This window comes from Pelodiscus sinensis, chromosome 6 (assembly GCF_049634645.1).
Source record: "Pelodiscus sinensis isolate JC-2024 chromosome 6, ASM4963464v1, whole genome shotgun sequence".
In the NCBI taxonomy this organism is placed as follows: Eukaryota; Metazoa; Chordata; order Testudines; family Trionychidae; genus Pelodiscus; species Pelodiscus sinensis.
The window spans coordinates 17,462,829-17,490,602 of record NC_134716.1 but is presented as its reverse complement, the minus strand read 5'-3'; the positions used below and the strand labels follow the sequence as shown (position 1 = coordinate 17,490,602).

General features: G+C 43.6%; 1 protein-coding gene and 1 long non-coding RNA gene across 11 annotated transcripts in view; one reads left to right on the top strand and one right to left on the bottom strand.

The window, feature by feature from the left end:
- ELAVL2 (ELAV like RNA binding protein 2) overlaps positions 1–27,774 on the bottom strand; it is a 200,135-nt gene that overhangs the window by 35,058 nt on the left and 137,303 nt on the right. The window lies entirely within an intron of this gene.
- On the top strand, positions 101–26,596 carry LOC112546791 (uncharacterized). The gene is made up of 4 exons (XR_003090498.2): positions 101–226; positions 21,556–21,645; positions 24,699–24,837; positions 26,042–26,596. It is a non-coding gene; the product is annotated as an uncharacterized LOC112546791 (long non-coding RNA).

Here is a 27,774-nt window from a genome sequence, read left to right as displayed (position 1 = left end):
CACTTGCCTTCATGCTCTCTGGAGCTTCTCACAACCCTGTCCTGCTGGGCCAGCTCCCTGGTCTCCCACAGCCATGGCACAGAGCTGAGATTACACCCCTCCCTGCCCCCCCCCCCCCCCCCCGAAGCAATACAGAAACTCTTCAGGTCCGAGGAAAATGCAGTTTTGGGCCTAGCTTCCTGGGATGCCACTTCCCAAATGAGATCAGAACCCTAAAGGAATTTAGGTAAGCCTCTAACAATGAAAGGGGAATATGCACACCAATTGCTCCCCGAGGGAACAATTATTTATTACCAAGCTCGGTGTAATTAAAAATGGTTTTAAGTAGACAGAATTTAAAGGGGTTGTAAGTGAAAACAGGAAGAGCAAAGTTGATTACAAATTTAAAACAGAATTAGCTAAGTGTTTTCTAACACTTAAAACCTCAGTACAGACTTATTACAAGCTTACCCTAAGACTGTTCTTATTCCAGCTACGTCTCCAAACCAGGGAAGTTCCCCCTCCCTGGGGTCTTCGGCTCATTCTCTTGGGTGTGCCACACTAGCCAAAGACCAAAAAAACCTCCTAGATCCCTATTATTTTATAGATACCACATTTCCATGGACAATTACTTGATCTGCCCCTATCAGTTGGGGTGGACATGTGACTTGCTAAGACTTAAAGGACAAAAGAGGGTGTTTACATATGTCTGCCCAGACTCTGAGGCATCCCAGCATTGGAAAAACCCTTGCTGGCTTTCATTTGCACATTTAAAATCACAAAACATTCCTTAATCCATATTTCTAAGTTTACACACAAGAATGATACACACACCAAAGTAACATATACAGACCCAGCAGCTTAAGACATTAAGATTGATAGGTTAACATGAAGCATTCTTTCCAAAGCATCTTAGAGACACACACATGCATAACTCTAAGTCCATTTAATAAAACTTGAGGGGGAGGGGAAGGTCATCCAACACAGAAGTAGGATGCATTTTTTTGCAATATCTTTGGCCTTGCCAGACCAGAAAGTCCCAGGTTCGGCAGTACGAACCCGTACAGTAATTAAACTGATTCCATATGCGGTCCATCCATACACTGTATATGAGTATGAGTGTACTTGGGAGCTGTTTGGACAGACATTTGTCAGGGATTATCTAGATAGTGCTTGGTCCTGCTGTGACGGGAGGGGACTGGACCTGATCTCTCACAGTCCCTTCTAGTATTTTGTGACTAATTTTTGGATATGTACTGAATTAACAGCTATGCTAAAAAGTTACTTTCACAGCTATTTCTATAGGTGAATATTTAATGGCTGAATATCAAGGTTATTCAATGTCAAAACCACTCCACACAATCTCAACTGAGAGGCAGTCAGAAAGCGTACAATCTTAATATTTAAAGAGGATACACAAAGTACAACGTTCAACATGCTGCTACTCTGTAGAGACAAATTTAAACACAGCTTTACTGGAATTTTCCATTATCTTACAAACTTCACTATGAACAGTGAAGACAGCAGCTCTTAGAAAGGCATCATGGTCTTTCTTTCCCTACTTTTTGCTTTTAATACTTTAATTTAGTGAATAAGGAAAGGATGTTTCCTTTCCCTAAAAATCCACTAAAATTTGTTTTTTGTTAAAAACACACACAAAAATCCCCAACTTAGAGTTACTGCTGAAAAAATTGTAGAGTACTTTGTCTCCACAAATGAAATTCCCACGAATTCCTTGTTATGTGTAATTACCTCAGCATACATCTCAGTGCTGTTCTTCAATCAGTTTTAAGTGTATATTTCCAGGGAGAGCAGTTTAGCCTCTGAAAACACTTTTAGAAGTGTTGCTCTGAATCAACAGGATTCCATCTATGTTTAAAACTATGGCAATTTCACTTAAATGTAAAACAAAGGATATCAATTTTTATCTACTATATATTTGAAGGAGCTTGTGCATCTGTCCCTCCATCTGTCAATTCAAGAGCTTCTCCTAAACAGTGACAGCTAAGACCACCAAATCCGATATACATCTGCTTCTTATAACTGAAAAGTAAGGGAAGGGTCTGGCTGTGCCAGGAAACCAGGATGTGCCTACAATGAAAACAGGAAAGACAGAACCATGTGAAGGGACTGGTAGGTTGGAGATGCCTCCCATCTAGGAGTGCACCAGCCCTGAGACTCCTGCTCCCCAAGTGGCCTTTAGGGAGGTCCAGGGACTAAAGCTTCTCCTCCCTCCCCCAATTCAGACAGGAACATTACAGGCTGCTCCACTTCATTAGGGAGAGAGGGGAAGTGCTGCATTCCTCCCTCTGGCTGGCAAGTGCAGGGGCCATACAAACCTGGACCTGCCCCAGCTGTGCCCAGCGAAGCTGGAGCAGTGGGGGAGAGGCAAGTCTCACCTGGCCCCAAGCTGCTGAGGTGAGAGGGCTGGGAAAGTCCTCTCTAAGGTAGCCTGCATACTGAACCCCTCATCTGCAGCACCCTAGAGCAGTGATTTAAATGAAGAACACCACAAAGAGAGACCATAAAAAACACTGCTTGAAGCAGAAAAATCTTCCATATATACACAGTAAAACTCCAATAGTCCGGCATCCAATTGTACGGTACTCCTGATAGTCTGGCATCAAAATGGCAAGAGCCTAGCGAGTGAGCTTCGGCAAAAAACGAGTCACAAGGCAACAGCAGCAGCAGCTGAACCGAGCAAAAAGGGTATAAAAGGGTTAAAAAACTAACACCACAGTATACTGTATACAGGATGTACAATAAAGGGTTAAGAACACGTTATATACAATATATAATGTATACAGTGTATATTTTATAAAACCACCTTATAGTCTGGCATATCTGATAATCAGGAGGTACTATCTGGAACCACCTAGGTCCCAAAGGTTCCAGTTTATCAGAAGTCTACTGTATCAAGTTACCTTGTTACACACATTAACTTTGATTAATCTCCACAAGAAAAAAGAGCAAGCTCACTCCCGTATGTGTTTTAGCCAACAGTGCATAAACTGAAGAGGTGACAAGTTAAACCACCTTTACAGCTGGAAATCTAAACTTCTGCAAAACTAGTGCCATTTATTCAATGTTGCCAAACACTGTTTCATTCCTGAATGTATTTTAAATAAATACTAGACCCAAAACTATTATGTTCCAACTCAAACCTTGTATTTACCACCAGTGCTACAGTGGATCTTTTCCATTACAATGTGAACCACAAGGATCTAAGACCAGTGCCAGGATTCTGGAAACGATCTTATTTTTCCATCTGGTATTCATTAAAGGTACCAGATTGACAAATATGAACACGTGGAGTGAAAGCTTCCTAACCTCTCCCAACCACGTGTGGGTCAACTGACTAGCCAAGGATCGCCTCTGAGAAGAACAGTTTTTTCCATGACCAGTCTCAATACAAAGAAAGATCAATAAGGATCCCAGTTAGTATCAATTATACCAACTAAGGCCTGAGCCGCAATTGCCAGCCAACTATCAGATAGCAATAATATGAACCAGATCTGGCTACACAGAGGTCAACTATCCTTCCATCTGAGATGAGACTGTAGTACACATTGCTACCTGGTTCTTCTGTGGTATTAGACACTAGCTGTAGAGTCAGGCTGAGGGTGTACATGGGCAATGTTGCAGTTCATGCCACAAAAATCAGGTTTTTTTAAATTGTTCAACATGTCCTTAACGTGGATGTTGTGATAACTTTGCTAAACTGATGTGTCTACAGACACATCTAGACTACCTTTATTTTTCGAAAGGAGATATGCAAACCGGCACCGAATTTAGAATTGGATTTAGAATTGGATGCAGATCTTCACCTCTAGAAATCTTAATGGAGTCTCAATTCTGGACTGCTCTGTGAGCAAACACTATGCATGGCAAACAGAAATCTGAACCTGCCTAGGGAAAGAACCCTAGATAAGAGAGATGACCATGATGAAGGGGGGAGGGGGGGAGAGAAGAGGAGAACCACATTTAAAAACAAGCATCACCTACTATGGAAATTAACCTCATTAAGCAAACATGCATCTCTAGGATAATTTAAAACTCCTTTTTACACCTCAACAAATTATAGTAACAAGAAATACTATTCTCCTCCTCATCTTCTCTTCTGTCTGATAAGGCACCCTATGGGATGTGTATATGCAACTCATTTTACCTCTGGTTCAAATGGATACCTGGAGAAGTTACAACCCACATAGAATGCCACGATTTCCTGTATAGATGTAAAATAGATAGATGTAACCCCTCAAACCACTGCTTCACACCCCCACCCCCACCCATCCCATGCTCCTTAACTGTTTTCAGGTTTAAGATGGCCACCTTCAAATTGATTTCCCAGGATTTAACTTGACCCTGGAATGTGCTATCAGTAACCCAACAAGAGAGCTGAGCTTGTCAGACAACTGTGAAGCCCTACTAAAGTGATCATGGAGGGAAAGTAGGTTCAGAGGGACTTCAACAAACATATGTAACATTCTATAATGGATAACGTCATAGAACATGCAGTACCAAATCATAAGACAGTGCTTCCAGTTTGCCACAAGTAGTCCTCAACTGTAGATAAGAGCATCAGAGATTGCTGTTTTTTGGAAGTTTATGTCCTTAAGTTTTTTGTTATGGTATCAATACAGTGGATGTGCATTAGGCCTCAATTGGATGTGGCAAACCTCCGACCATGCCCTATGGGTCCTGCACTTCTGACAGACAGACTGTTCACCTCAGAGGCTTGCTGTGATCCTCCATACAATCCCTGGCCCTGTATGACAGGCATGCATCACAGCCTATTAAGTCCTTCTCAACACGTTAGTCTAGTTTTGGGGTGAAAACCCCTCTGTAGTCATGGTTTCCTCTCTCAGGACAGACTTTGTTGGTGTGGTTGGGGGGGGGGGGGGAGAAGGGGAGAACCCAGGTCTGCCCACTACTCCAGGTTCCAGCCTAATGACTCTAAAGCAGCGGCAACAGACGGGGTTTGTTCTACTCCCAGTCTGGAGACCACTTCCCCCAAATGATCCCTCCTAGTACCTTTCCTCTGGTGTCTGAGCAGCCTGTCCTCCTCCTTCATTGCATTCTGCCTTGTTCATAGTCCTCAGTGCTCACACACGCACCTTATTCTCAGATCTTGAGCTACTACCCTCCTGCAGGGAGGCCTTATGCACAAGCCCCAGCAAGCCTTAATGGGTGGCAAGTACTTGATTAGCCTGCTGTTTCCAGAATGCTCTTAATTGTGCCTCCCTGATTATGCGGCACTAGGTTTGGATCTGTTTGCTCAGGGAAGAGAAAACTTCACTCAGAGCCCAGCCTACCATCCCTCCATTAGCCAAGCTGGTCTGGGTCTGTCTTGTAGTGACTTGTGTTCAGTTCTGGGCACATTTCAGAAAGATGTGGAGAAACTGGAGCAGGTCAAGAGAAGAGCAAGAAAAATGATTAAAGGTCTAGAGAACATGATCTATGAGGGAACACTGAAAACTGGATGTGTTTAGTTTGATAAAGAGAAAACCAAGGGAATTTGATAGCCGCTTTCAAATACCTAAAATTGTTAAAAGGAAGGGGGAGATCACTTATTCTCCTTGGGACAAGATGCAGTGGGCTTAAATTGCAAAAAGGGAGATTTAGGTTGAACATTAGGAAAAGCTTCCTGTCAGGGTGGTTAAGGACTGGAATAAAATTGCCTAGGGACATTCCACAATCTCCATCACTGGAAATATTTAAGAGCAGATTAGACATACATCTATCAGGGATAATCTAGATCAGCATTTCCCAAACTATGGACTGCAGCCCGCAGGAAAAAAACTACCGGGCCTCAGAGTGGTGGCCAGGATGTTCTGCGCTCCCAGACTGCCAGTGTGGCACCGGGTCCCCCAAGCCCTCTGCCTGGGCAGAGTCTGCAGCCGGATGTTCCGGCTCCTGGCAGAGTCCTAGATAGGGCAGGTGGGGGGAGGGAAGGAGGAGGAGGAGGGGAGAGCCGGCCACCGGAAGCAGAGGGAATTGGGGCGGGCTGGGGAGATTGGGGGGCTGGTGGAAGCAGGGCTGCCGGGGGGGCACAAGGTTGGGGGCAAGGAGCTGGCCGGGGAAGATGGGGGGAGGGGGGAAGAGAGGAGAAGAGGCCACCGGAAGGAGGGCTGGACATGGGCAGCGGGGCTGGCCAAAGGAGATTGGGAGAAGCGGGGGAGAACTGGCTGCTCGGGAAGGGGTTGGGGGAAGTGGGGCTGGCCAGAGGTACAGCGGGAGGAATGAATAGGCCTGCAGGGAGCAAGACTAACCCAGCCATATAGCAGCCAGGCAGTTCAAAACAACAAACTGATACATCTAGTTATAATAAAACTTGCCTAATGAGAAAATACCAGACATGTTATATGTCTGGTATCTTTTCAGTTTGTTTTTTATGTGTTTATATTTTTGCAAAAAACAGTACTGAAAAAAGGGTTCCAACTAAAGTAAAAAGTTTGGGAAACTCTGATCTAACCAGCTTTGTCTGTCTTACAGTTCATTTATCCAACCCATATTCCTTAACTTGCTGGCAAGAATATTGTAGGTGACCATATCAAAAGCTTTGCTAAAGCTGGCACTGGGGGTTTTGGGAGGACCAGAAACAGCTTATTTGAATATTCATCATTTGATTAATAAATATGCAAATGAACATTACCAGTCCTCCAAAAGTCTGTGAATGGATTTACTGGTCCCCATGTCAAAAAGTTTGGGAATCCCTGATCTAGATGGTGCTTGGTCCTGTCAAGTGCAGGGGACAACCTAATGACCACAAGGTCCCTTCCAATTCTATGATTTCTAAATACTCTGGGGGGGAAAAAAAGGAATTATCCCTGCTTTCATAGTTCAGTAAATGTTCCACCTTGTGAGTAATTGTGAAAGGCTCCATGTTTCTGGTAAATAGAGAACTGAATGAAAGCTGGCTAAATTTGAGGTGATTATCTTCAACCAAAACAATTCCTTTAATTTGATCTGTGTGAGAAGCCTACTGTGACAGCCCTGTTTTACAAATGTTGCTTTCAAAAGGGAAGCCAAATTTCTTATTGCTCTTGGAGGCAAAGTATGCCTGGTTTGTTGGGCCTTTTTATTGTATTTTTCTTTTCTGGTTGAGCATCCAATTCCAGGGCCAAAAATGGTAGTCATGCTGCCAATGAAAGTGACTTTCCAGAAAGTCTGCTGTAAGTTAACTGTTTCTTGCAGAACTGTTTTCCTTTTCAAGGTGTGAGAAGTTGGAGGAAAAAAAACTGAATTTGAGTAGGGTTTGAGTCTTTTACTTGACTTTCCAGAGGTGACTGCTAGCCAATTATCTGCAAGACAAGTTTTTTTTTTTTTTTATAAATACCCATTGGGTGCTCCCCCCTGCCCAAGATTCATATTCCTTAATTCCTATAGTTAGTAAATGAATGGGAACAGGCAATATTAGTCAAATATTGCCTAATGTGTAAGTGGTTGTGAAGGACAACAGAGATTCTCTGTCAGTAATATTCAGGGTAGAATTTCAAGGGGAACTTGTGAGAAAGGGAAATTTCTGGCTTTGAGTACATGTGGTGGCCACTGATGGACTTATTTTCACACTTGATTTTAGGCTGTGCTGTCCTTTTCTCATTTGCTGTGGTTTACATCTTCTAGTCAGGAGTTAAAAGCAGAGGACAAGATTTGAGTTTTTAAAAATCACACTACCTCTTCTGGGCAAACTCAAAAAAGGTAGGGAAATAAGGGTTCTCACATACAATACTAAGCAAAAAGCAAATAGACGCTTCACTTTCCTAATGTGAACTAGTTTTCCAAAAAGGTAAAATATAAGTTCAAAACCTTAGAGAACTCAAGAAGGCAGTCAAGTTAATCTGAATTTTAGAAGGGAACAGTGATTAACCATCTCCCCAGGCCCACTGATTCACTTAGGTTCCAGAATCATTTTTTTCAGACTGATGTTATTCCACTTCATCCCACAAATGGGAAAATTACTCTTCCTGGAACTAAAAGTTTACAAGGAAAAATCTAATTATTCAATGTACGCACACTGGCTTTGTCTACACTACAAGGTTTTTGCGCAAAAAACCCCCAGCAGAGCGTCCATGACTCAAGCGCATTTCCTGCGTGCGCACACCCACACCCCCCCCAACAGGACAGAGGGTCTTTGCCAGCAGAGTTATTCCTCTCCCCACAAGGAATAACTTTTGCGCTACAGCTCTTGTGCAAAAAGGCATGTGTAAATGTTCCACAGGGGTTTAGTGTGCAGAAAAAGCATTAACAGAATGACCATCAGAGCTTTCTTGCACAAGAATATTCATGAAGTGTGGATGCTCTCTTGTACAAGAGCACAAAGCCTCTAGGTTAAGACAGAGAGAAAACAGTACTCATCTATAAAATGGGAAATACAAAACCCAAGAAGCTACAGACTAATCATAACTTCTATACCAGGAAAGAGAATAGAGAAAATAGTTAGGAATCCAATTGCAAACATCTTGACAATAAGGTGATAAGTGACAGTCAGCATAGATTTGTAACGAACAAATCTTGTCAAACCAATCGGATAGCCTTTTTTGATTGGATAAAAAGCCTTGTGGGTAAGGGGGAAGCAGTAGAAGTGGTATTCCTAGACTTTACTAAGGCATCTGATACATGACTTTTTAAATAAATAAATTCAGGAAATAGAACTTAGATGGAGCTATTCTAAGATGGGTGCATAAAGTGGGATTGGATTACCATTCCCAGAGAGTATGGTTCACTGTCATGCTGGAAGGGCATAAAGGGAGCTCCACTAGGATACGTTTTGTTAAATGTCTTAACTATATAAATAATGGCATAGCAAGTACACGGATAACGTTTAGAGGATACCAAGCTGGGAGAGGCTACAAGTGCTTTAGAAGATAGAAATTCAAGAGGATCGAGACAAACTGGAGAAATGGTCTGAGGTAAATAGGACGAAGTCTAATAGAGACAAATGCAAAGTTATCCACTTTGATTTTTCCACCCTGTTTCACACATACAAAATGGAAAGTGACTATTTAGAAAGTACTGTGGAAGAGGATCTGGGGGTCATAGTGGATCACAAGCTAAACATGCGGCCCACAGGTGGAATCCTTTGAACATGGCCTCTAAGGGGAACACGCTGCACAACAGCAAGGAGTCTCCCAGGCGGGGTGAGCACCGAAAGACGCAAGCGGATGGGCTGGATGGAACAGATGGGTACAGGGTGTTGGAGTGCAGGGGCATGGTGGGAGGTACTGGCTGCTTAGCCTTGTGGACAGAGCTTGAGAGGTGCTGACTGGCTCACATTGGCCATGTTTGGGTCTGGCACCATGGCCGGGCATCCCTGCCTCCATCACACATGGATTGATGGACTCCCGCTTGGGAACATCAGCCCTGCTAGGAATCTTTTTTTTGCCTCATGTCTGGTCTGAATCGCCCAGCTCCCTGAACACCGCAGTTTGGAACACTCTGGCTTGGAAACTTTTTCCTGAGTAAAATTACTCCAAGAAATGCACGAGCTGAAGCTTCAAGCTGAACACTCAACACACTGGAGTTTTTAAAAAGTGCTCATTAAAAGTGCTGTCATATGGGTGGAAATCAGGTAAATATTGCATTTTATTAATATCAGCAGAAAGGAGTTAAATGGGTCCTGCATGTTTTGTAGTCTTGCTCTAATCATATTCGTGCCCATCAGTGTGAAAGAAGCCATTTGCATATATATGCGCAATCACACTTAAGTTACAGCACATGCCAGAGGCCACAAGTATCATTGTGGCCCCGGGGCTTCCAAAGTTGTGTAGCCCTGCTGCAGAGCAGGTCAGTATGTAATTAAGTTGCTGCAGGACAGTGAGACACTTGAGCTCAGACTGGATGACCTTTGGGTCCTGTCTGCCCTCTCTCTCCCCCACACACCATGTCCGCACTGGAGAGGTGCTAAGAGGGAAAGATTTCAGTTCCAGTCCAAAGGCAGGGAAATCCCCATGAAGTAAGGATCATGTCCTTGCAACTGTTGCCTTCAAAGCAGCACAAAGTCATTAGAAGTATTAAGCAAGTTTCCTTGGTGTTCAGAGTGCTGCAGAGGAAAAAAAAGTCAAGACACACTTGCCCATTTCAAATTGCTGTTGTTGCTGCTACTCACTTACTGGATATGGAAAAAGTTTCTTAGAACGTGAGTTATGAACACTTAGGAATGGAGGCTGTAACTCTCAACAAAATGTTATGGCTGTTTGTTGAAAGTTTACAACTTAACAATGACTTAATATAGCTTTGAAACTTTACTGGTAAAATGCTGACTTTAACCATCTTAATTAAAAAAAAACAAGGAGAGAAACCTGTTTCCTTACCTTATCAATTAAACGCTACCAAAAAAGGAAATGTTTAACAGAGTTCTGTACTGGTTGTGTCTGCTGCTACCAGATTACATACTCATGGTTCTAAGTGATCGGTGGATTGGTGACTTAAAGCCTCAATTATGATGTGACCATTTACTTGCCACTGGAAAGCACTTTCTTCAGGTTTCACCTCTCTCATTCAATAGATTACTTGAGAAACATTAAAGCAAAAGCAAGTGTTCAATGCCAATTACATTTAATATTTCTTAGGAATGTTTAACCTATAAAAAGCATGCAATAAAAACCTGTGTGTTGATAAGAGACTGCAAACGTCAATATTTAATTAACGCCCAAATCTGGGACAGCCATGAGTCCCTTAAAGGTCAATCAACTTCAACCTTTTAAAACCCATCCATATTTTACTATAAGAAAAATGTTGAAGCATCATCTTACACAGAAAACAAAAATAGATTAGTTTTAACTCCATCCAAATCTTTTTACCCTTGACCCATGTCATTTGGGGGAGGGGGGAGGTGAGCGGAGGGGAGGAAAGGCACTTTGCAGAAAGCTATATCAAGCTTTCTAGGTGGAACGGGAGACAGGAGTTAGCCTTACTGACTTTATAGTGGGGGTTTTCCTTCAAGTCTGTATAAGAATGCTGTGCAACATCCAGCATATACAGGTTTTTAAAATTAGTGGTACTAGTCCACCTTTGCCATGACTGACTCATTCTATTCTTTTGATCTCCTAGTCAGAAAGTGCTAAAAATTCCACTGAGGTGGAGAGATTACTTCAGACAAGGGTAAAAGTGCCCCTCAGTAATCCCAATAGGTTGTTGAGTGTTGCACTGAGTGGCTCTAAAGAAATTTTTACCTGGGAGGATAGGGATGGAGAAACAAACGCAAATGGTGTAAATTGCACATGGGACTTTAAAATAGAAAGAACTATGGAACTTCCTTGGAAGAGTTTTTGCAATTTTTAAAATATTCTAACAAGTGGTTTTATTTTGCTCAAAATGAATAGACATTGTAGACTAATGGCATAGCTTTTTAAAAAAGCAATAGTTCACAAAGTGACAGGATAGGCTTTCCAAAAACAAGATTTCCCTTCAAAATACTTAGTACAATATGAAAAATGTCCAATTTAAGATTGTTTTTTTTTTTAACTGTCTTCAGGAGTGACTAAGTGTCAGCTTAGAGCAAATTTTACCTGGGGATGAAAAAAAAAAAGAGGAGGGGTTTAAAATGGAAATACTGTCAAAGCTTTAACTATAGCATAGCAAAATGACTCTATAATTACCATTTATATAACTCCTGAAAAAATTTAAGGGAAAAAAATCTTCTTTACCTTTGTTCTAAGAAATTGTTCTGCTGATTCAGATCTGCAAAAGCACTTCACTTTATCTTGAGACTAAGGTCCTGAGATATTTAATTACCTTGTCAAGACCACTAAGTGGTCTGGCACTATGCCCTTTCTCTCAATCTCTGATGATTGATAACATCAATAAAATGCTCTTGCTTTAATTAAAGCTCCAAATAGGACTCCCTTTTGCCACTTGCTAGATCAATGTTCTTTAGCACTGGAAGAATAAAAGAAAAAGCGAGGAGGGTTTCCTCTTCCTCACCCTCACAGTTTGTCTCCAGTGTCCTAATGGAAGTTTTACCCAACACACATCTCCCAGCTCTCTTGATTGATGGGGAAAAAAACTGGTTAGTGGAAAAGATTTGGAAAACACACTTATCTACCAAATATTCTTTCCTATTAATATACTTCCATGAACAAGTCAGACCCATGAAGAGCAATATGACTGGAAAATATCCTCATTGCTACGTATGTTGAGCTCTAGTGGAAGTCTGCCAAGTTAGTGGGTCTGTATAACTAAACACATTTGTCATGATATATAATGCACAAACTGTATTTAACTGTTGTGAGCATAGGATGTTCTTGGGCAAGCAAATTATGGTACAATAATTTTAAAATGATTACTCTTGCAAAACAGGATCACAGTTCACAACAAACCAAGTATTGTTACTGAATGAAGAAATGAAGTGCACATCTTTAAGTTACACAGCACAGTACAGGCAGTCCCCGACTTACGTGGATCCGACTTACGTCGGATCCCTAGATACGAACGGGGGTGAGGCAACTCCCGCACATGCGCAGCAGCATTCCGGGGGCTCGCTCACCTGGGTCCTAGGATCCTCCTCCTCCTCGGGCCGGCTCCGACTGGGGTCCACAGAGCTGCCAGGCAGAGGAAAAGTGCCTCCCCACGCCCGCTGCCCCCCCCATCCCCCTGCCAGCAACAGGCTGCCCCCTCCCCTGAGCAACAGGCTGCTGAACAGACAAAAGCAGCCTCTCTGCCCCTCCTCCCCTCTATACATGCCGGGCTCCTGGAGCGCAGCAGCGTCCCCGGGGCTCGCTCACCTGGGTCCTAGAATCCACCTCCTCCTCCTCTTCGGCCGGCTCCAACTGGCCTCTGCCTGCAGCAGCTGGCCACAGGGACAGGGATCCCGCAGAGCAGCCGGGCAGAGGAAAAGGGCCTCCCCACGTCCGCTGCCCTCCCCCCCCACGGCCTCGCATCCTGCACGCCTCCCCCCTCCCCCCTGCCAGCAACAGGCTGCCCCCTCCCCTGAGCAACAGGCTGCCGAACAGCAGACAAAAGCAGCCTCTCCGCCCCTCCTCCCCCTATACATGCTGGGCTCCCTGGGCAAACAAAGACTCCACCAAAACAAACAAAGTGCTGGCCTCATTGTGTTAGCAAACAAAGGACCCTCCTCCTAGAACCCTGGGTGGTGTGTGGAAATAAAGCTATTAGCTCAAAGCATGGTGCAGAGCTGTTTGGTATTTGATGAGTTACTCCTTAGTCCTGAGTTTGTCACAGGGACAGAAATAGATGTGAAATCTTCTGAACAGGGGAACAGACAGCAAAACAAACATTAGAGGGGAGTTAACCTTTCCCTATGCTATCCAAAACTAAAAAAAATGTTTGGCTAGAGTTTCCCCTACAATATGTACCAGTTCCGACTTACATACAAATTCAACTTAAGAACAAACCTACAGTCCCTATCTTCTACGTAACCCAGGGACTGCCTGTATGTGAAAAGCTGTGTACACCTGTAATATTTTCCTCATCTCCAGTGTACTTTAACATGGCATATCAATTCTTGGCACTCAGGAGAAAATATTCTACAATGGTTTGGCTCATTTTATGGTTTCAGTGTTGCATTATTTTCTATTTTTGGGCAGTTAGTAATGCAAGTGGTAATACAGGCAATCCCCAAGTTACGCAGATCCGACTTATGTCGGATCCACAGTTACGAATGGGGCTCTCGCGCCCCGGAGCTCACAGGCAGCGGGACCACCCAGAGTGCAGCGGTCCCACCACCTCGACCTCCGGGGCGAGAAAAGCTGCTCCGGGTGCCTCTGGTCTGCTGGGGACCGTCTCCAGCAGACAAGGGACAGCTGGAGCAAAGCCTGGGAGGCGGAGGGGTCCCGCGCCTCTGAGGCTTTGCTCTGGCAAAGCCTGGGAGGCACGGGACTCCGCTACCGCTGCAGCTTTGCTCCAGGTGTCCCTGGTCTGCTGGAGACGGTCCCCAGCAGACCAGAGGCACCGGGAGCAAAGCTGCAGCGGGGGCGGGTCCCGCGCCTCTGAGGCTTTGCCAGAGCAAAGCCTCAGAGGCGCGGCACCCCGCCGCCGTGGCGGCTTTGGCTCCCCGTGTCCCTGGTCTGCTGGGAGGGGGGGTGCAACTAGTGCGCCCCCCCCCCCCAGCAGACCAGGCTTTTGTTGTGGACCCTGGGGTAGAGCAGCTGGGGTGCTGCCGGGTTGGTCCTGCAGGGACCTACCTGGCAGCCCAGCTGTTCTGTCCCAGGCTCGAGATTCAGCCGCTGTTGAAACTGATCAGTGGCTGATTCCAGGAAGCTGGGGGCAGAGCAATTCTGCCTCCAGCTTCCTGTAGTCAGCCCCTGGTCAGTTTCAGCAGCAGCGGCTGAATCTCGAGCCAGTTCCAACTTACATACAGATTCAACTTAAGAACAAACCTACAGTCCCTATCTTGTACGTAACCCGGGGACTGCCTGTACTAACAATCTTCACTACACAAATGTGATCAAGAAATCAGGAAAGTGAACTTTCAACCAACTTTGTATGAATGACACTCCACTTTAAGTCTTTGGGGGGGGGGGTGTTAATATATGCAAGAGCTATAGAAGAGTGGGAAGAAAACCTACAGATTTAATACTTTTAATTAAATATTTCTTAAATTTATATTCCCTTGACAGGTGATAATTAGACTTGTAAATACTTTGATAGTCAACCAGAAAAGTTTTATAGGAATCATGTGAGAGAAGTGTTTAACCAGCCTTTGCCCATCCAGAAATCATTGGCTAATTTCCCAAGAAGGGTAGAGGTCGGGAAGCTGTATTTTCAGACAAATGCCATATACAAAAAGTAGTACTTCAAATAGTTCCACAGATATTCAGCTAGGATTAAAAATATGCATGCATCAATGACAATGCTGACCTCAGAAAACCCCATGCCTAGTCTTGCATGCAATCCATCTCAGACTAAATGGTTACATTTTACCTTATATTTTAGCCCCAATTCAAACTGAATTAGCATGATGGGGAAAAAAAAAATACTACCAGTGGTAATTTCCACTCGAGATCATCATCCAGAGTTTAATTTTGTACAGCCCCACACCCAAGGGATTCACCTCCTCCCATGAGTGAAACTCCATTGGTAGTTAGAAATACAGAAGTGCTCTTTCCCTATTTACATCCAGGACACCTTAAAACTACATATAGGTTGATTTTTGGTATCAAGGTGGAAAAATTAAGAACGTAAGAACAGCCATACTAATGAGACCAAAGGTCCATCCAGCCCAGTACCCTGTCTGCCGACAGAGGCCAATGCCAGGTGTCCCAGAGGGAGTGAATCGAACAGGTAACGATCAAGCCATCTCTCTCCTGCCATCCATCTCCACCCTCTGACAAACAGAGGCTAGGGACATCATTCCGTACCCGTACTGGCTAATAGCCATTTATGGAGTTAACCTCCATGAATTTATCTAGTTCTCTTTTAATCCCTGTTATAGTCTTAGCCTTCACAATCTCCTCAGGCAAGGAGTTCCACATATTGACCATGTGCTGTGTGAAGAACGACATCCTTTTATTTGTTTTAAACCTTAGTTTCATTTGGTGACCTCTAGTTCTTATATTATGGGAACAAGTAAATATTTTTTCCTTATTCACTTTCTCCACATCACTCATTTTATATACCTCTATCATTTCATCCCCCCTTAGTCTCCTCTTTTCCAAGCTGAAAAGTCCCAGTCTCTTTAATCTCTCCTCATACGAGACCCGTTCCAAACCCCTAATCATTTTAGTTGCCCTTCTCTGAACCTTTTCTAATGCCAATATGTCTTTTTGAGAGGAGACCACATCTGTATGCAGTATTCCAGATGTGGGCGTACCATGGATTTATACAAGGGCAATAAGATATTATCCGACTTATTCTCTATCCCTTTTTTAATGATTCCTAACATCCTGTTTGTTTTGACTGCCGCTGAACACTGCATGGACATCTTCAGAGAACTATCCACAATGACTCCAAGATCTTTCCTGATTAGTTGTAGCTAAATAACACCCCCCTCATCATATTATATGTATAGTTGGGGTTATTTTTCCCCCCTGTGTGCATTACTTTACTTTTCTCCACATTAGATTTCATTTGCCATTTTGTTGCCCAGTCACTTAGTTTGGTGAGATCTTTTTTAATTTATTCAGTCTGCTTTGGTCTTTACTATCTTGAGCCGATTAGTATCATCTGAAAACTTTGCCACCTCACTGTTTACCCCTTTCTCCAGATCATTTATGAAGAAGTTGAATAGGATTGGTCCTAGGACTCATCCTTGGGGAACACCACTAGTTACTCCTCCCCGTTCTGAAAATTTACTATTTATTCCTACCCTTTGTTCCCTGTTTTTTAACCAGTTCTCAGTCCATGAAAGGATCTTCCCTCTTATCCCATAACTTAATTTACGTAAGAGCCTTTCATGAGGGACCTTGTCAAAGGCTTTCTGGAAATCTAAGTACACTATATCTACCGGATCCCCCTTGTCCACATGTTTGTTGACCCCTTCAAAGAACTCTAATAGATTAAAAAGACATAATTTCCCTTTACAGAAACTATGCTGACTTTTGCCCAACAAATCATGTTCTTCTATGTGTCTGAATTTTATTCTTTACTACTGTTTCTACTAATTTGCCTGGTACTGATGTTAGACTTACTGGTCTCTAATTGCCAGGATCGCCTCTAGAGCCCTTTTTAATATTGGCGTTACATTAGCTATCTTCCAGTCACTGGGTACAGAACCTGATTTAGAGGATAGGCTACAAACCATAGTTAATAGTTCCGCAGTTTCACATGGGAGTTGGGTGAATGCCATCTGGTCCCGGTGACTTGTTATTGTTAAGTTTATCAATTCCAAAACCTCCTCTAATGACACTTCCATCTATGACAATTCCTCAGATTTGTCACCTACAAAGGACGGGTCAGGTTTGGAAATCTCCGACATCCTCAGCTGTGAAGACTGAAGCGAAGAATTCATTTAGTTTCTCCGCAATACCTTTATTGTCTTTAAGTTGTCTTACACCCTCCTTCATAGATGGGGCTTCCGTCAGGGCTGATCCCCACTCTGGCACTACGAGTGCAGAAGGTGGAGGCTCACAAGAGATCTAATTACACCTTGTCTCTAGCAGGGCTACTCAACTTTGGAAGCCCCAGAGGCCGCAGTGGTACTCTGAGCACATGCTGAGGGCTGCAAAAGTGTGGTTGTATATACATGCAAATATATGTGCAAATAATTGCAAATATTTTTTTCACAGACGGGAATGAATACAAAGATTAAGGCAAGACAACACAACACACAGGTCCCATTTAAATCAGTTCTGCTGATATTAATAAGATGCAATATTTACCCAATTTCCACCCATATTTTTATACAGTTTTAATTAGCAATGACAGTCCAGTAATTTAACTATTAAAACACATATCAACAGAAGACCATTATATTGACTTTTTTGCTTTGGCTCCCACCTGCAGGCCACATGTTGAGCCCTGCGTAAACCGACACTCCAACATAGGCCACAAACAAACGGGCCGCAGGCCACATGTGGCCTGCATGATGAATAGCCCTGCTCTATAGGCTTTGCTTATAAAAATTCCCCAGAGTCAGATTTACTGACTTTGGGGGGTAGCTGCCACCAGCAAGTGATTTACCCTAAAAAGGAGGAACACTTGAATTCCCTCCCCTCCCACAACCGGGGTATCCCAAGCTCTTGTTTTCAAGGTCTCGTGCAGCACAAAAAAAAAAAAAAAAAAAAGGAAAGACTGCAGTCTCTGGTAGCTGACCTCTTAGTCAGAGGCATGCAGATACATGTCTTATATGTTCCAGGACAAGAATCAAATCACCTGAAAAAGTTATTTTTATTACAAAACAAAACAAAAATTTGATAAAGCATATGTTACAGAGCACCTAAGTAAAACAAAACAGAAAATCTCTGGGAACAACTCTTAGATGGAAGCATAGGCTCACAGAGCAGTTCAAATCAAACCACAAAAATAAAGAAAAATACCCTGATCATGACTGGATAGACTTTTCCCCTTTATTCATGATCCCTTCCAGGTTCAGTCCACTTCCATGCCCTGAATTCCTTGGAGGCATGGTAGTCCTGCCTGGGTTTAAACCATTCTGTCAACTCCTGGTTTAACTCTCTCACCAAGAAAGCAGGCAAGGAATCTTACACAAGTCAAATTTCAGCACTCTATCCCATTGGTTCTTCTGGCTCCCTGCCAACACCCGTGCTAGCTACCTAAATTTAAATCCTTAGGCTGTGTCTAGACTGCAGGGTTTTTTCAAAAAAAGTAGCCTTTTCCCGAAAAAAACTTCACCTGCGTCTAGACTACAGCCACGTTTTCAAAATTAAATCAAAAGAACGCGGCTTTTCTTTCGATGGCGGTACTCCTCATTTCACGAGGAAGAATGCCTTTTTTCAAAAGTGCTCTTTTGAAAAAAGGCGTTCTTGAATGCAAACAGGGCTTTTTCGAAAGAGAGCATCCAGACTGCCCGGGTGCTCTCTTTTGAAAAAGCGGCTTGCTCTTTCGAAAGAGGCTTGCAGTCTAGACGTAGCCTTAGTCACAAGGTGCTGGAGAGCACTCTTCCTATCCATCACAGGATCTCTTCAGAAAATACAGGACTATGTAGCACTAGAATAACACGGCTACACAGGATTTCTTCAGACTTTCAGCCTAGACATTGAAGTTTACTTATGGTGTCTTGCAACTTTGTAGCCATTCCAGTAAATATGGAAAGTAGAAGAAACCATTGGAGATGCCTGTTCTAATTCCTAGATTTATTTCCCCTCCTCCCCCATGAAACAAATTGTTCCTGCAGACTAAAAACCAAGACATAACTGGCTTCCTCCATCTTTATTTTATACCCTAACATATCCACAAGTTTTTGTTTCTTAATCATCTACTGGCATCTTTTCAAAACTTATATTATATGCCTGGAAGGTATAAATGTTCCCAAAGAGTGAATACACACAAGTAGAACTAGGTACAGGGGTATAATGATCATCTCAATCAAGTTAGATTTCCAACTAGTTCTTTTCTTTGAAATGCAATAACTCAGCACTAAAAAGGGTTTATTAAGTACTGTATTCAAAAAAAAATCTAAGATCACAAAATGCTTCCTTTAACACTCCAAATTACCATATTATGATCAAACTGGTTAGTTGAATCCAAGGCCTCAAACTGATTAGATTTGTAGACAGAAGTTTATATATATTAAGTGCTACAATGGGCAACTATTTCTGACAGGTACTATTTGTACTGTATGTGTACAGTGGCTAGCAGAGTGTCTCATATCTTGGATTGAGGCTTCTCATACCACCTCAATAAAATAGATTTTTTTTCCTACTGCCAAAGTTCAAATGAGAAGTTAGAAATCATTTATTTTTGTAATCATGTAAGCACAACAATTCCTACCCATTACATGTTACTAAAACGCTCCCTCCCAGGGCAGGGCCAACAGTCAGTGCACTCTGAGTTCTTGGCCCCACTATTGGGAAGCCTCTGTATTAGAAGCAGCAGAGTAGAGTGGCAGGTAGGAGCCAGTCCACAAGAGGAGCCAGTTTAAAAAAAAAAAATCTGTTCCCTGTGCAGACCAGCTCCCATCTTCCACCCCATGTCACTGCCTCCTTATAGCAGCAGTAGTATGGGACAGCAGCAGCCCATGGCCACAGGGGGCCCCAAGCTCCCCACAGAGGCTACTCCATGGGATGCTGGAGCAGCCTCTGTCCATGGGAGCTTGGGCCCCGTGGACAGGGATTGCTGCCGCCCCATGCTGCTGCCTCTGAGGCAGCAGCATGGAATGGCAGGTGGCTCCCCTGCATACTCTTCATTTAACACTAGGACCAGCAGGCTGGGACTAGAGACAGCCTCCTGGTGAGTTTTAAATGTAGAACATGCAGGGGAAGGGAGGTTGTTGCGGATAACTGGGACTGTTTAAGTCTTGGTTAACTGGTTTGCCAACTAGCCATTAACATCCCTATTATAAACTGCTGTCATTACTATATTGGTCTGAAAAAGTTAGGTAAATGAAATAAACAATGCAAACTATTTTGCAAGTGTTTTATCCATCACTCCGTGACTCTGGAATAAAGGTTAAAATAGCTCTGCTACTATTTTTTGCATTTGTAAATATTCAGTAAAAGAAGCTGTCATTTCCCATGCCTTTTGCAAATTCAAAGACCAATTATATCACAATACCGTGCCAAGCTCTAATCACATCCTCAATCAGGAGTCAAACATTCAGGGACAGCCTCACACTTTGAAGAATGTATGTGATAACTAAGAGCTATTTACTGGCTGATCTGGGAAACCAGCAATAAGAGGACATTCGTTACTCACTTTGTGTAGCAATGACAGTTTGAGATGTGTCCCCTCCCCCCCATAGGTGCTCTACTCAGGTGTTGGTGTGCCCTCACGTGGGCAATCAGATTTTTAGCCTAGCAGTGCCTTCTCCCATTTCGCATGTACAGTTGCCATCTCATTAGCTGCGCACTCAACACTCTGTTCCTTTTCTACCAGAAATCCTTTAATGGACTCCATAGTAGAGAGGAGTAAGGGAGGGCAGTGAAGCACGTACAACGGACACATCTTGAAGAACCATTGTTACAGCACAAGGGGAGTAACTTCCTGTTCTCTTTCAGTGTGTCCCCCCCCCCACCCCACCATAGGTGCTCCACTCAGGTGACTAAAAAGCAATTCCCACAATGTGGAGATGGGTCTTTGGAGTCATCTATAAGAAAAGGCCAGGACAGTGTCATGCACAGATGTGGTAGGTAATGGTCCTTGCTGTAAAGCATAGTGTTGTACAAAGGCATAGGATGAAGACCATGTAGCTGCTCTGCAGCAGTCAGCCAGGGATACAGTTTGTAGAAATGCAGTCAATTCAGCCATCATTCACGTGGAATGTGCAAGGACTGTCTGCAGTGAAGCTTTGTTTCAGAGCTGTAGCAGGTATTTATGCAGTTTGGTATCCACTTGGATAAGTATTGTGTGGAGACAGCTATTCCCTTGTGGAGATCAGACAGATATAAAGTGTCTACTGGATTTTCTAAAATGCTTAGTCCTGACTATGTCAAACGCAAGTGCCATCTTCCATAGAGGGTGAGTAATATTAATCACTTCTTGGGGAATCATGTGGTTTAGGGTAGTAAGTGGGTAGGTAAATGGGCTGAATGTGAAAACTAGAAATGACTTTTGGTAAAAATTCTAATGGGGTCTGAGAATGACCTCATCCTTGATGAGGAGCGTATAAGGTAGATTTGCCACGAGGGCTGTAATTACTCCTATTTGTTGCGTGGATGTGATTGTGATGAGAAAGGACACTGCTAATGGTTTGAAGGGAGTCTTGTTAGTCAGTCCAGTACAAGGCTGAGAGCCCATGGTAGAACAAATGGGCGTAAATGCGGATGTGTTTTGGATAGACCAGCTAAGACCCATTTGATGATCGGATGAGCACACACAGACGCTTACCAGTTCATGAAAGACCGAGATAGCTGAGTGGTAACTCTTATGGGGCTGATGGAGAGCCCTGCATCACTGAGGTCCATTAACTATTCCTGAACAGTTGGTACTGGGGAGGTATGTGCTTGTAGATGGCACTGATTGCACCATTCTTGAAACTGCTTCCATTTGTTTCAGTAGGTGTGCCTCAGAAGGACAACTACTACTGAAGAGGATGTGTTTTACTCAGAAGGCAACTATGCCATTGTGGAACCATGAAGAAGCCAGGTGGTGAGTTTCAGAGCCTGAGGATTCAGAGGACATGTTCGTCCATTGTGTTGAGTTAGGGATTAGGGATGATAGGGAGGGGAATGGGTTGGCAATAGACAGCTAATGGAGATAAGGAAACCAATGCTGTCTTGGCCAATGTGGATCTATCAGAATGACCTTGGCTCAGTCTGCTTGAAGAGGGGCCGTCTATGATATGGTGAAAGCATCTCCCATTGAATGTTTATCCTGCCCACTCTCAAGCAAAAGCAGTAACATTTGTGATTGATGATTGTTGCAAAAAAGGTCTATGACCAGAAAACCCCACTGTCGGAATATAGGCAGTATGGTTTTGAGACAGAGCTCCCACTTGTAGTCTACATCTACACTGCAGGCTTCTTGCGCAAGAAGCATTTTGCGGAAGAGATCTTCCACAAAAACTTCTTGGACAAGAGTGCGTCCAGACTGCATAGATGCTCTCTTGAAAGAAAGCTGATTGCTATTCACAGAATAACCACAGAGCACCTGTGCTTTTTGCAATTGGCTCTTTTTGCACAAAAGCCCCATTGCCCGTCCCCACACACCTTTTTCCACACGAGTTCTTGAGCAAAAAGGAGTTGTTTCTTGTAGAAAGAAGAATATCTACACCGCAAAACCCCTCTACATTTACTTGCCCAAAAATGCGCTTGAGGTGTGGACGCTCCACAGATTTTTGCGCAAAAATGGCCGTTTTTGTGCAAAAACCCTGTAGTGTAGACTTAGCCTTATTTTTCAGAAAAAAATCTGCTCAGTTTGTCTATCAGGTATTCTGTTGACTTGATATGTACATTGCTGTTGGCGTGATGTAGTTCTTCACGCACCAGTTCCAAAACTTGATTGCCTTGGCACATAGTAAGCATGATCAGGGAGCCTCCCTACCACCACCACCCATCTATTGATGTAATACATACATGGCGTGTTATCCATGAGGACATGATTTGTATGACCACAGATGAGTGTCAGGAAAAGACAATGGCCATTGCGGACCACCTTGAGTTCCAAAATATTGATGTGCAACCTTGCCCTCCTGGCACTATCATCTTCCCTGGACCATGTGACATGCGCAGTGGGCTCCCCAATCCAGAAGGGATGTGTCGGTCATTACCCATGAGGGGTCTGAGTGGTGGAAGAGCACTCCAGAAAGGAGGTTGTGTGGGCAAGTCTACCATTGCAGAGATGTCAACAACAACATTGTAGGTGTGACTCACGTGGCAAGACTGTTGGGGAGTGCACAATGTCACCCAAGCCTGTAGGCATCTCATGTGGAGACTCACAAGAGGTACCACGAAGGTAGTGGCTGCCATGTGGCCTATGGCTTGAAGACATATGCAATCAGTTGTCACCAGGATATGCAATATACTGTCTATTATGTCCCAAAGGGTCTGAAAGCAGGGTAACGGAAGCAAGGCTTTAGCCATCATAGAATCTAGCAATGCTCTGGTTAATTCTATTTTCTGGGTTGGATCCAGAGTATGTTTATTGGAAGACCCAGATGGCAGAAAATGTCTTCAGTAATGTCCTTCATGATTAGTGTCTGCTGTGAAGTACCTTTGATTAGGTAGTCATCTAGGTATGGGAATACGATAACGCCTTGCTTCCTGGGGAAGGCTGTCACCACAGCCAGAGTATTGGAAATTACATTTGTTGCTGTCAACAGCCCAAAGGGAAGGACACTGTATTGGCAGCGTGTAGTATTCATTGCCCACTGTAAAGCAGAGGAACCTCCTGTGGGCAGGGTATATTGTTATATAAAAGCATGCAACTTGGAGGTCGAAGGGCTGAGAACCAGTCCCCCTCACAGTGCACGAATGATGGTTCCTAAAGTCACTATCCTGAATTTGTGGTTGCAGACAAACTATTTGAGTCTCCTGAGATCTAAGATGGGTCTCCATCCCTCTGTCGTCTTGGAAGCAAGGAAATAGTTGGAATAGAAACCTCTTCCACCTGAATTTCACAGAACTCACTCTATGGTTCCCAGACTGAGTAGTTTTTGTGCCTCTGCCTGTAGAAGGGGCTTGATGAGAAGTGTCCCTGAAGAGGGACAGGGAGGGATGGTGGGTAGAGGGCACAGATGTAAAGGGGATCATATATCCAGTTCTTGTAATCTCTGGGACCCATTGTTCCATACTGATGAGAGCCTAATGATAGTAAAAGGGCCTCAACTGATGATGGAAAATATGGGTGGTGTGCACCGGCTATATAAGGTGGTCACTCAGGCTCTTGACCACACCTTCAAATCTGCTGTTCAGATGCCGCTGATTGAGCGGCGGACAACTGGCTGTGCTGGGCTTCTTCTACCAGGCCATTTTAGTCTGCTGTCAAATGCTCACTGCTGTTGTCTTTGGTAGGAGGTATCCCTTGATCTCTGCTAAGGAGTGTATCTCCTTCTCTTGTTGGGCAGTGTGTACATCCCCAGCATTCAGAGGGTCGTACGTGAATCTTTGAGTGAAGTACTTTGTCAGTTTTGGCCACAAAAAGCAGATTCCTGTCACATGGCAGGTCCTCTACTTTGGTTTGTAGTTCGTGAGGGACATCAGATTGCAGCCATGTGGTGCATGATTACTACAGCCACCATGTCCGCTACATCCATTGACACCTGGAGAGCCATTCAGGTGATGGATTGGCCCTTCATAATGCAATGTAGCTGTGGTGTCTCTTGCTCAGGGAGGTCATTTAACAACTTGTGCTACCTGGTATAATTGGCAAAGTCAATTAGTGACAAGAGCCATATAACTGAAAATTCTAAACTGGAGGGTAGCCAAATAATAGATGTTCCTTCCAAAAAGGTCTTTTATGCTGTTGGTCCTGAGGTGTTTATTTGAATTGTGGCTGTCTGGAATGATAGTGCACCAAACAAATAGGCTGGGGGTGGGAGAAAAAAAGAAATCCATCCCCTTAGCTAGGACAAAGTACTTTCTAGCGCTCCCCTGATTAGTCAGTGTAACAGAGGATGGTGACAGCTAAATAGCACTACCAATAGATGAGGCTGTTCTGGAACCAACTGAAGCTATCTGTTGCTTTTCTTGTACTTCCCACAGGGCTATGTCTTGTGATTGTGCTACCCTCTTAAACAGGTCCTGAATTTGCTTCAGGTCGTTAGCAGGGGGAGAGAAAGGAAACACAGCCTCATTGGGGACAAAGACAATTGTGAGAGTGGAGACTGACAATCTGACTGAGGTAGGTCATCATCTTCCTCCTCAGGACCGGTGTGGGTGGTGGCTGAAGGTGATGGTGGAGGACGGGTTGGAGAAGATTGAGTGGTCTGCAGAGAAGACCATGTTGTGCATGCTGGGGTGGCCACAGTTGGTTCCCACAATCAGTGCCAAAGTAATAGGTGAGTGGGATATTGTCCCCATGGTGGCCATTGAGGTTGATATTGTGGTGGATGAGGCCACAGGTGGATAAACCAAGGGTACTGCAGGGCATGGTACAGTAATCAGTGCCTGCTTGAATGCCAAGTGGCGGCAAAGCTGGTTGGTGATGAGTGCTGGGAGGAAAATCTACTCCCATGCCCAGTCCGGTAACAGGGAAGACTTATTAGGGGAGAACAAGATGTTCTCATAGGAGAGAGAGAGAGAGAGAGTGCAGGCTAGAACCTTCAAGCCAAGGAGAATTCGGAGATGTGTTCTGTCACGATTGTCGTGTCATTCAGCACCGAGGTTCTGTTTTCTGCACTCTTGACTTTAGCTCTTGTGGTGCTGGAGCATGCCTCAGTGCCAGTGAACACTGAGAATCTGAAGACTGTGGTGCTGCCAGCATGTCTGTCAAGGCCAGTAAGGGTGGCATATCCACCTTTGTTGGTGCTGGTGCTGATGTGAAGAGGAAGTGGCCTTCCTCTTAGGTTCCAACCCAGAGCTTTTTGTAGGTGCTGTTTCCCACTTTTGCGCGCTGCCGGAGGGAGCGTGCAGCACAGGATATTGACAGCACAGCTAGTAAAGACCATGGCAGAACGATTTGGTACATACAGGAATCCTGTTTAGGCAATAAACTGGCCCTTTTCCTCAGACTTAAGAGGTTCCTAAGGTGTGGTTGTCTTTGCTTTTGTGGTGGTTGGAGGGATTTCTCCCATATCAAAGTTTTAAGCCTAATTTCCCAATCTCCACCGGCCCTGGAAGTCATACCCTGACTGTGTGGGCATTTCTGCGCCACGTGGCCTTCGCCAAGGCACCAAATACATTAAGCATGCCCATTGAAGGTGGGCATTGAGTCTCTGCCCAAGTTTTGAGCCCAAGCGATCCTGGCATTTTGAAGAACTAGGGTGAGACAAATATAGAGTAAGGTAAAAGAATAGGGAGCAACAGTGTTGTTTTGTTAGGTTTAGTTTTTTCTTAAAAGCAGAATATCAAAAACTATCAACAAATTAGTTATTCTCTCTTTCTAGTGAGGAGAGCACTACTTAAAACTCCCATTTTCTTCCAAGGATGGCAGAAAAGGAACTGAGGGGACCCAGGTTATGCACACAGCTAACAGACGAAAACAGCACAAAATGACAACTGTTCATGCGTGACTTGGGAAGGCCCTGCAAGGCTAAAAATCTGATTGCCGGCACAAGGATGCACTAACACTTGAGTGGAGCATACCCAGCGACACCACTCAAAGGAGAACTCTGACCAGTTTGTTTGGACTTGCAAATTTTAACCTGCCCTTATCCACATGTGCATTCTGAATCAAAACATAGCCATACGTATAGTAGATATACAGCCAGGTCTTACCAGAGTCACTAGTTCAGGGCTGATCTAGTGATTCCGAAATCAAGAAATAAGCATCTTATTCCAGGTTGTCTGTTCTCAGCTTTGAAGTAGATATAACAGCAGGCCTTTGACAAGAATCTTGTGGGATACTTACCACTATGTAGAAGTTCTGACACTATTAAGGATAATTACTACAACTGTCCAGTGAAAACAAATCTTAATCCCAAAACATTAAATATCCTTTATTTCAGAAGCCACCTTGGGAAAAAGATCAGTTTTGATGGTCACTCATTTCAGAAACCCCACAGCAATTCACTAAAACCTCTCTGAATACCAAAGAGCACATCAGAGAAGAATAGATTCTTTCCCAAGCCCAGAAATATATATCACAGAACACCTCAAAACTTGCAAGTCATCATCTCAGCCAACTGACAATGCAGGGCTTCCAACAGATCCTCACAAAGGGAAATACAAAAGATGGTGGATCTCCATATTTAGAGGTTAAGACTGAGCTTGACAAAGCCTTGGCTGGAGTTGATCCTGTTTGGACTAGATGACTTCCTGAGGTCTGTTCCAACCCTCAACTATAAAACTCCTGTCTTCAGACCAAAATCTGGCTCTCCACCGCATTATGTGCAACTCCCACTCAACTCAATCAGTTTGCAGTCATTGTGAATAGAATAAGCAGCACTTAGGCTACATCTACACTGCACACTGAGAAAGTTTACAACATTAGACCACAAAAAAGTGTTCCTTTAAACTAGATCATCAAAAACAACAAAAATATATTTAAAAATATGCAAATTCTTTAACAGTCTCTCCCTCCGTTTGCTTTTCATGAGTTCAAGAAAAATCTTTTCAAGAGTCAAAATCTGCTAGAGAAACAAGTCTTTCACACCCCCAGTACCTGTTGTCACGTTTTTCATATTAAAGCATTCTGCAGCCCTGTTTAAACACTGTTTAACAGACTCTAGAACAGCAGCATTTAATAAAATTTGTGGATGACTTAATTTTAATAAATCTTATAGGTTTGAGGAAACATCCCCTGCCTTCTTCACTCCCCTCACCCACCAACAGCAACTTTGCCTCTAAAATGTTTTTTTAAAATGTCCCAGATTCACTTTTAAGTTTAAGCCTTTTCACAAGCAAACTACATGCCCAAAGGAGCAAGTCTGGTCTCAGTCAAAAAAGGCAGAATAGGATATATTTGGTAGCTGAGCTCTGAAGTCACTAACTAAAGCAGCCATTGTCTTTAACTTTAATTACAGAGAGCAGGATGACAGTTGCCTTTAGACACTGCACAAAGCATAGTACAGAGTTAGGTAAATACAAGAATGAACAATATTTTATTGATACCAACTTCCCTTGAGAGATGAAGCACTTCCTGACAACTTACCCTGTTTAACCTGTGTTACTTGGCTTC